This window comes from Periophthalmus magnuspinnatus, chromosome 8 (genome assembly GCF_009829125.3).
Source record: "Periophthalmus magnuspinnatus isolate fPerMag1 chromosome 8, fPerMag1.2.pri, whole genome shotgun sequence".
In the NCBI taxonomy this organism is placed as follows: Eukaryota; Metazoa; Chordata; class Actinopteri; order Gobiiformes; family Gobiidae; genus Periophthalmus; species Periophthalmus magnuspinnatus.
In genome coordinates, this window is record NC_047133.1 from 2,177,208 (window position 1) to 2,187,309 (window position 10,102).

Below are 10,102 nucleotides of genomic sequence, written 5' to 3' on the forward strand. Positions count from 1 at the left end.
GACCAGAACTGAAGAAGAATCTGTCCAGAACTGAAGAAGAATCTGTCCAGAACTGAAGAAGAATCTGTCCAGAACTGAAGAAGAATCTGACCAGAACTGAGAAAGAATCTGACCAGAACTGAAGAAGAATCTGTCCAGAACTGAAGAAGAGCAGCCAAACGTCTTCACTCCTACAACATTTTTGTTCAGTCGACAGATTTGACCTTTGACCTTGTAGCGTCGCTTGCAGTAGCTCGTCTACATTGAAATAGTCGACAAGGGCTTCATTGTTTTTTTTTTCTCATTTCTCATTTTCATTGCTAACAGCGCAGGGAAGTCCAACGTCTAAATACTTCATTAGAAACGGAGGTGAACTTTGGTTTATAAAGTATATTCTCCAAAATCAGCTCATTTTACGTTAGAAAATGTGAAATAAGCATCGAAATGTGACCAAAAGCAGGTTTAAAATGGAATTAAAGTCCCAAGAACAGGTAAAATGTGACACTGTGGGACATTCTGTTTAGACCAGGCAGATCCAAAGTCCGGCCCGGGGGACTTATAATATTTCACCCGCGTGACGTTTTGTCCAAACCGACGCCACTACAGCCCAGATCTCAGTTTTTTATTTGTCGCCTTCTGAGGTGAATAAACTGGAAAATCTCATTGAATTTATTTTATTGTGATAATTAAAACCACAGATTAAATGTTCACTTTTTCATATTTATAATTCGTGTATAATCAATTTAGTTTTTTGAAAGGTGAAAGCCATTTGTAATAAAAGGTAAAAAATAATTAAATAGTTCACGTGCTTTTAAAATGAATGGTTCAAAGAAAGATCAGGGTGAATGTTCGGCAGCTTTTTACCTCACCAAATCTGACACCCCTGATCTAGACAAAATAACTCAAAATAACTCTTCGTGCATTGAGTTTTTTTTTTTGAGTTATTTTGAGTTATTTTTTTAGTTATTTTTTTTTAAATTTTTTTGAGTTATTTTGAGGTTGTTGTTTTTTTATGAGTTATTTTGAGTTTTTTTTTGTTTTTTTTATTTTTTTTATTTTTTTTGTTTTTTTTGAATTTTTTTTTGAGTTTTTTATTAGTTTTTTTTATTTTTTTTAGTTATTTTGAGTTATTTTGAGGTTTTTTTTATTTTTTTGAGTTTTTTTTAAATTTTTTTGAGTTTTTTTTTTTAGTTATTTTGAGTTATTTAATTTGAAGTATCTTAATTAAACGTGTATTCTGCAAACAGGACGTGTGACTGTATCTTTAGGGCCTGTTTTTGTCTTAACTCCGTCTGCTGATGCGGCGACGACACCCTGATCTGAAAAAAAACACGACTCAAGTGTCACTTCAACCACGACTGCATCAAACACACGCAAAACTCTGATACAAATATTAACAGAATCAAATTTAAATGTGGTTTTCAGACGACACTGAGCAGAAATACAACTGAAGGAGAACTGCACTTCTACGAAAAAAGGAGGAACTAAAACTACCCGTACTTATTTAGTTGCATTACTTCAATTTAATCATTAAATGTCACTAGAGGACACTTAAATAAACTTATACAAACTATGAACACGTTATGAACACATCTACGTTACATTAGATTAACATTAAACTTGAATTATTTAAGTGCTCAAACTGTTTTCACTAATAGCGTTGCAGATTTTTAAGTTGGCAGTAATTTCGTGCAGTAATGACACGTTTTTGCCTCGTTTTACATAAACATGAAACGACAAAAGTCTGAGTAACTCCACGTTTAGTAAGAACTTTAAAGGAAAACTGAGCGTGTTGTTTTACCTATTTCCCCTCGTCAAATACATGCCTGGAGTATTTTACTTCAATAAACCCAAATCGTCTTTACTAATGTCCCAGCTCACTCTTTACTGGACAAGGATATTCAAGACCCAAACTGTGATGCTAAAAATCCAGCCCCCCGTCGTCCCAATGACTGCACTTTTTGGAATTTACTGCAAATGTGAGTCTTAATAACGAGCAAAAGAAAATCTTGAGTTACAATATTGGCCCGACGCTTAATTTTATTGAACCGGAAAAGCAAAATCCCCCAACTCTCCAGAACCTGCTGAGACATAATTCACCACGTACAGCTAGAAAAGATTAGAAAGATAAACAAAGAGCTTTTTTTTTTATACCATCTGGCAGCTTTTTATTGATTATTGTAATAACAGATGAATATAGAGACAGTCCAATGTGTATAAATATGTGTATATATTCTGTTCTGTTTTTTATTTATTTATTTTTTAATGTATATATTTTTACATCTATACTTATTATCTTCTTTTTTTTTGTTCTATTTTTAAAACATAATAAAAAGAGTTAAAAAAAATGCTCTGCTTACATTTTGCCCAGATTGTTGCATCACAGGTAAAAATCCTTACTTCTGTGCAGTTTTTAAGGCCATAAACCAGGGATGGGCAAACTGTTCTGTTTTTTATTTTATTTATTTATTATATATATATTTTTATATCTATACTTATTATTATTACTATCATCTTTTTTGTTTGTTTTTTCTATTTTTCAAAACATAATAAAAAGAGTTAAAAGAAAAAAAAAATGCTCTGCTTACATTTTGCCCAGATTGTTGCATCACAGGTAAAAATCTGGACTTCTCCTTTGTAATTTTTAAGGCTGTAAACCAGGGGTGGGAAAACTATGGCCCCGGGGCTACACGCGGCCCGTCGGGTTTATTAATCCGGCCCGTCGAATGTGACCAAATTATGTTAAAATAAGTCAGAGTAAACCTTGTTCAATTCACCTTTTCCCTGTAATGCCAATGTTTCCCCAAAAGATGGTGCACTTCAGCTACATCAACCTTTTTCCCGTGTGTTACTCTGTTATTTTCTTTTCAGCTCTTCTGCAAAAATGAGCTTATAAAAGAAAAGAAAAGTGGACAGTGAGCGCCGAGTGTTCAATACGGAGCCAACAACAAAATATGCCAAGAAACTGTCTCGTTTTTCAGAGAGTACAATATCAGCCGTCACTTTGCTACGACGCACGCCAACTACGCTAGCTAGCAGTCAACGCAGGAACGCGCAGCTACGGCTCAGAGGCTGGCAGCCAATTTACAAACTCAGCAACAGTTTTTTCACTGACAAACAATGATTCAAGAGTCAAGCACCAAAGAAAGTTTTTTTTACTGGCATCAAATTAGCAAAAACTAGCAAGACGAGTTTTTAAAAGAACTTCAACGCTTAAATACGCCACTGGAAACGGAGCTGCAGTTTGGTTTGTAGCATATATTCTCCAAATGCACATTATTTTAAGTACGATAATGTCAAATAAGTGTCCAAAGTTGACCAAAAGCATGTTTAAAATGGAATTAAATCTACAAAAATGCATTTAATATCACGTCTTTCGCGGTTTTTAATCCACTGGTTTATCACGAAAAGCTAATTAATTGAGAAAAACATGACAAAAACACGTTAATATTTCACATTTAATTAAAAATAGACATTGCATTTGGATAAACAGACGACAAACACACGTCTTTGGTAACGTCTGTGACTCCTAATGACAAACTAATGTAAATGAATGAGATCAATAGTGTTTGGGCTCCGGGGAGACGGCCACGGAAAAGTCAATTATCTCAGCGCGTGTTTAAGACGGGCGGCTTTCTTGGCTTTCTTGTCCGGTATAGACACATGAGCGTAATTGTAAAGTGTGGGCCGAGTGCACGGAGCTGATAAACCGCTCTCCAAGACTCCGCTTTATCATATCTCCGTCAGGCTTCCCTTTGAGTCTCCCTCTCCGCCGCTCACTCCATCACTTTGTCGTATTACGGGGGACATTTACAGCCTCGTGCGAACCCTATGCAACGTACTTCATGGGGATGGGGGCTCTTAAAGCAGAACTAAGCCACATTTTCGCATCATAAAACATCTTTTCGACTCCCCGTGTGGGTTAAATTGTGTATTTTCGGGTTGTTTGACACATCTGTTGTCTCTATTTGCGGGAAACCGGTCATGCGATATGGCGGCACGACCCGAAAACACAGTTCCCCTGAGAAACGCTCGCTCTTTTTTAATATTTGCATTTGACGACATGTCCGTGTGTCCCTCAGTCGTCCAGGTCTGATCCTTAATAAAAGCCAAAAGTTAAATCTACAACTGGAAAAGGAAAAGGGAAGAAAACGGTATGATTGTTTCTCTTCAGTCTTGAAACTAAACTATTTTCTTGTGCAGCAGCAGCAGTTGTTGTCGTCGTCAGTCATCACTTCCTGTTTGAAGGCGAGTTGAGTCTGAGCGGGTCCGGCAGCGCTGCTCTGCCACGTTAAAGCTACAGCCTGAAAATGGACAAAAACAGAAAACACAGTCAGGCCAAATTGTGCTGAACGACTGAAGCTGTGCCCGCCGTGCCCGCCGTGCCCGCCCAGAGCCTCACACACAGCCGGACCGTTCTGTCTCACACGGCTCAGGGCCAGATCATGAGGGCAGGACATGAGGAGCGGCCCCAGGACTAAAGCTACACCAGGATTTTATTGTTTTAACAGAGGGTCAAACATTATAAAGGGCACGGTTCTCACTGGAGTGTGCTGAGTGTAAACATCGCCGTGTTAGAGCGAACATTTTAGAACATTTTAGAACATTCTGAGGCTCAGATGAACATGTGTCCGTCGGGCTGGACTTGGATTTACTTCTAGGCAAAGGCAGGTTTATTTGTACAGCACAATTCATACACGAAATAATTCAAAGTGCTTTATAGAAGAAGAAAGACGTTAAAATCACACAAGTCAAAACAAGAAAATCACAAATAATCATCATACAATTTACATTAAAACAGAAAAGTGCAGAATAAACCCCTTTTGGTCACAGCAGATAAACAGAACCGTTTGAGTCAAAGTCGAGGCCTGAGTCACATCTTCAGGAAGAATGTTCCAAACCTGTTCAACAGGTTTAGTCCTGGTTTAGTCCTGGTTTAGTCCTGGTTTAGTTCTGGTTTAGTCCTGGTTTAGTCCTGGTTCAGTCCTGGTTCAGTCCTGGTTTAGTTCTGGTTTAGTCCTGGTTCAGTCCTGGTTCAGTCCTGGTTCAGTCCTCAGATGGTTCTTGTGGTTCATGTGGGAGATGTTCTTTGGTCCATGGAGAGACTTGTTCACACTGAGCTGCTTTAAAGTCTCTGAGCCACAGGAGCCACAGACCTGAGCCACAGGACACATGTGTGAAGTACTTCCTGGTTCTAGTCCTGACCCGAGCAGCAGTACTGGATGTACTTCCTCTATTAGCTCTACTGTAGAGCTGCTGTGTGACATCGCACTGTAGCACTAAAAAAAAAGAAGCTAGAAATCAGCTGTGAATTTGCCAGTTGACCCTGAAATGACATAATCATTTAACAACTCTATGACCTTTATCACTATTTTTTTTGCACTGTCCACAATGAAAACAGAAAAGATGTTAATACTTTTCATCATTTATTGGAGTGAAATGAAGTGATAACCTGAAGAGCCCTGGTGAAAACAATAATATAAAAACATTTAGTGTAGATACTTATGGATTATTTTTGGATTTAAGTTTACAGACGATAAAACAATAGGATAAAATGGTGGACTTGTGCGTTGTTGTTGTTGTTATTATTTTGCGAGGTGCTGAGGAGCTTTTGGAGGCCGTCACCTTTAATCTGTTTCACAAAAATATAAAACTGTATTTGCCTCAGTTTCCCACACTACACGAGAGAAGACAATGACATGACAGAGTTAGCATTTCCCCGCACTTAAATAAACGAAAACAGAACAACAAATGAGCTAAATATGAACTTAAATACAAATAAACTGACCTCTTCCCAAAACTGACTCGCAAAGGGAAGAGGCGGGAGTCAAACGGGAGCCAGAGCGGGAGACGTGGAGCAAGCCGGAGTCCATGACGAGACAAGGAGGTGAAGAAAAGGAGTAGACTGTACCAGAGCAGGAGCAGCGCCAGAGACCAGGAGCTGAGACGGTCGAGAGAACCGGAATCTGAGGGGCAGCAAAAATCCAGTAAGCATCAAAAAGGTAAGTAACAAAGAGGACAAAAACGGAGCTGGAATAGTCACGTTTGACGCGCAGATGATCTGGTGCCGAGTGTCTGGTCCCAGCTCCTCTTATCCACGGCGGGCGGTGTTGATTGCCTTGGAAAGCAGGTGCGCGTGGGAGGAGCCAGGAACTCCGCCCAGCTCCAGGTTCAGGCGGGTGAGGGAGGGGGGAGAGCACACAGGAGCAGAAATACAATCCTCATGACAGTATGAACAAAAGTGTAATAAACAAAAGCACCATTTTGTGTAATTATACAGATATATATGAACCGGATACACTCGGCCTGTTTAAGTGCTTCCAGGGAACCACATACATATTTACAACAATAAAACAGTGAATAATTAATGCTAGTTGTAGTTGTAGGTGACCAAAGATTGTTAATTACAGTGAACCCAGGTTGTTAATAAAAGTGCAAGTGCTGTACAGTAAAATACAGTGTTAAAATGACTCGTGTCCAACTGAGAATCATTTTGTCCAACTGAGCCTGAGGATGTAAAATGTGCACGATACTATTTAAGCAGGACGGGGTCTGGTTTGGACGTGGAGACGGCTGGAGTGTCAGGAGCCACAGTGGGACAAAACACCCACAGACTCACCCAAGACTTCACCCACACTGGATAATATAAATGTGGTGTGTGTGTGAGTGTGTATGAGTGTGTGAGTGTGTGTGTGAGTGTGTGAGTGTTGGTCGGAGTGTGGAGTGAAAGGATAATGCACAAAACTGTAGAGCGACTTAGAGCGTAAAAATACCGTGTGAATACATGATCCTACAGCAGCAGAGACAAACACAAACTGAAATGACTTGTTTTGTGAAGTCAACAGGAGCTGAGAGCGGAAATGATGTCAAATATTTTCAAACTGGGTGTTTTTTCTGCACTTTTTCAGTCATTTTGTGCAATATTTGAACAACCAAGACATTTACAGGCACGTTATTGCATATTTCTGATGGATTTAAATTTTACATGATGTTCAAAGTTTAGATTAAACAAGAGGACAGAGGACACGCCTCAGAGGGACAGAGGACACGCCTCAGAGGGACAGAGGACACGCCTCAGAGAGACAGAGGACACGCCTCAGAGGGACAGAGGACACACCTAAGAGGGACACAGGACCCACACCTCAGAGGGACAGAGGACCCACACCAGAGGGACAGAGGACACACCTAAGAGGGACAGAGGACCCACCTAAGAGGGACAGAGGACCCACCTAAGAGGGACAGAGTACCCACACCTCAGAGGGACAGAGGACACGCCTCAGAGGAGGACACAGGTGAGTGTGGTTGTGTCTGGTCATTTTGTCTCTAAACATCAGATCAGAGTGAAGCTGAAGCTCCTGTGTCACATTAACAATGTAGAGGAGCTAACTGCTAATGAGCTAACTGCTAATGAGCTAACTGCTAACGAGCTAACTGCTAACGAGCTAACTGCTAACACTCCTCTGTTATCATCACAGTGAGTGTTGTGTTACTTTCACACATTTGTTCCTGTTGTTTGTCTTTTTAAATTTCTGATCTCTGTTCAGTCTAAATGTGTTTGTTTAAATAAATTTCACAGCAGCAAGAAAATAATCACAGCTCTACTTAGCAGCGTTAGCAGCGTTAGCATGCTACTATTGTAAACGCAGCACTGAGCTGATGTCCTCTGTGAACAAGAGACAGAACAGCTACTGTGGTATCGGCTCTTGGTATCGGCAGCTCATTGATGAGTCCGAGTACTGGCCTGATACTGGTGTCAGTATCTGTGCATCGTACTCAATAATATTATTTACATTAAATCACTGCATCCAAATCCCGACAATAAACATAAAAATAACATGATCCTAAAATCGTCTGATTTAATGTTGAGTCCAAATGATCTGATGATTATGAGTCTGATGTTCTGTCCAGGCTGTTTCTCTTATGTGACTCTGGATCACTACTTTGTACTTCTGGAGTGATATGATTTTGAAGTATCTGTACTCTTGTTTAAGTATCTGCTCTGTCCAATTCTGTATTTTATGACATAATGAACTGATAAATATAAACTCACTTTAGTCGACTGAAACACATTAAAATGCAGCGGAAAACAAGAAAAAAAAGTCCAGAATTTTAAAGTTCCTCTGGCAGACCCCCCTCCTCAGGTTTTATTCTGTGGCACTTGTGGCTGTTGCTGTTTGAGCCTCTAGAATGTTCAGTCTTTTTATCACTGGTTGTGTTGACGTCTTAATGTTGTCAAATATGAAAACAGACATGGTGAGTTTGTAGTGTATTGTGTAGGTGTATTGTGTAGGTGTGTTAAGTAGGTGTGTTGTGTAGGTGCACAGAGTTGTATTTTACTCTAGAACCTCAGAGAACATGCAGCTTGAATTTTCCCTGGATTGTTGCGTCACAGGTAGAAGTCCATACATCATCACTAGACGCAATTGTTCTGTCAAATCACGTTTATTACAACTGCACGCTGACATTAAATGATAAATGCAGAACAGAAACGAGTGCGGACGTTAAACTGCCTCAGTGTGATTCACGTGTTATTTCTACGTTGCGCTGGTTTGTTGGTCTGAGTCAACGTTTGTCATTGTTTATTTCCTGTCCCCTCCGTGATGCAGCTCTGGTTTATTTCATACAGACGGCTCTAGATTCACTTTATCTCCACCTTTTGCAGCCTCACGTTTTCTGCTTCTGGAAGTTATTGCCTCACAGTTAATTACAGCTCCCGTGTGGCGCAGCACTACACGGCAGAATAGGATTACACTCTTATTTAAAGTCAGAATTTTACCAGTTGGAAATTGATTGTGTCCACGCCTGGCGCCGGATCAGGCAGCACGGAGAGGAGTACAAGACCCACGCGCTAAAGGTCACAGCGTGTAGTCGCCCGGGACGTTTACGCTTTGGTTTATGAACAGACTGGTGACCCTGATGTTAAGACTTTTGAATATTCTTAAAATGGCAGCTGTGTTTATGATCGTGGAGTAAAGTTACGACAAAAGGAGTTTTTCTTTGACCCTCCTGACGCCGCAGCAGAAATCTGGACACTTTATAATAACTACACACTGTTTAGCCTTAATAAAGCATGAACAAAGACTTAATTAATAATGAACAAACACTGACATTTCCTTGGGGTCAGGTAGAGACGGTAGAGAGCGCTAGTACAAGTGATATGTAAGTGAGAAAGAATATAGATGGGAAGAAAAGAGATAAAAAATAAATAAATAAATAAATAAATTAAAAAAATACACTAATAATAATAATAATAATAATAATAATAATAATACATTCATAATAAGAATAATAATTTAGGTGTCGTGATCAATTAATAATGATTCAGGCTTAATAACTACTTAAATACAACCTTAATTAAAACTTAATTAACGATTAATTGGCCTGTGTTGTGTATAGTTACAAATCAGTATTAGCTACTGGTTGAATTAATCATGAACTAATGGAGTTATTTAAACATTTCTTAATCATTATCACAGGCCTAAATAATGTGAAAATCTGTCATTGTTTTTCTCTGGAGTTTGGCCTTAAATACTTAATAAAACATCATTAATCTTAAATTAAAGACTTAACAAGTAACATCTGCCTGAATTATCATTATTATCATTGCACTGAAGGATTAGTAAATCATTCTTTCATAGTTTACTAAACATTAATAAATGTTTGAGTGGTAGTACTTTAAAATACGGTCCAGGACTTACCAGGACTTACTGTGGTAGTTACTGCGGTAGTTACTATGGTACTTCTTCTGGTACTTTGGCAGGTACTTATACTGATACTTACTGATACATACTGTATAACTAATAGTGGTACTTTGTGGTACTTACAGCAGTACTTATAGTGGTACAGAAGTGATACTTGCACTAATAAGTACTGGTACTAGTACTGTACTTACTGCAGTATGTCATATTAAGTAAACGGTTTAAAGAATATGTTATGAGGCAGATGAATCTTTATTTCATTATAAGTTCATAGAAAATACACAAGACAAAACTGTGAAAACACAAACACTTTATTATGACAAATGTCACATTAAAACAACAAACAGACTGAAAAGAAATGTACAATAAAAACTATAACAAATAAATTATATGTTTAAATGAACATGACAGTGATACAAACTGGA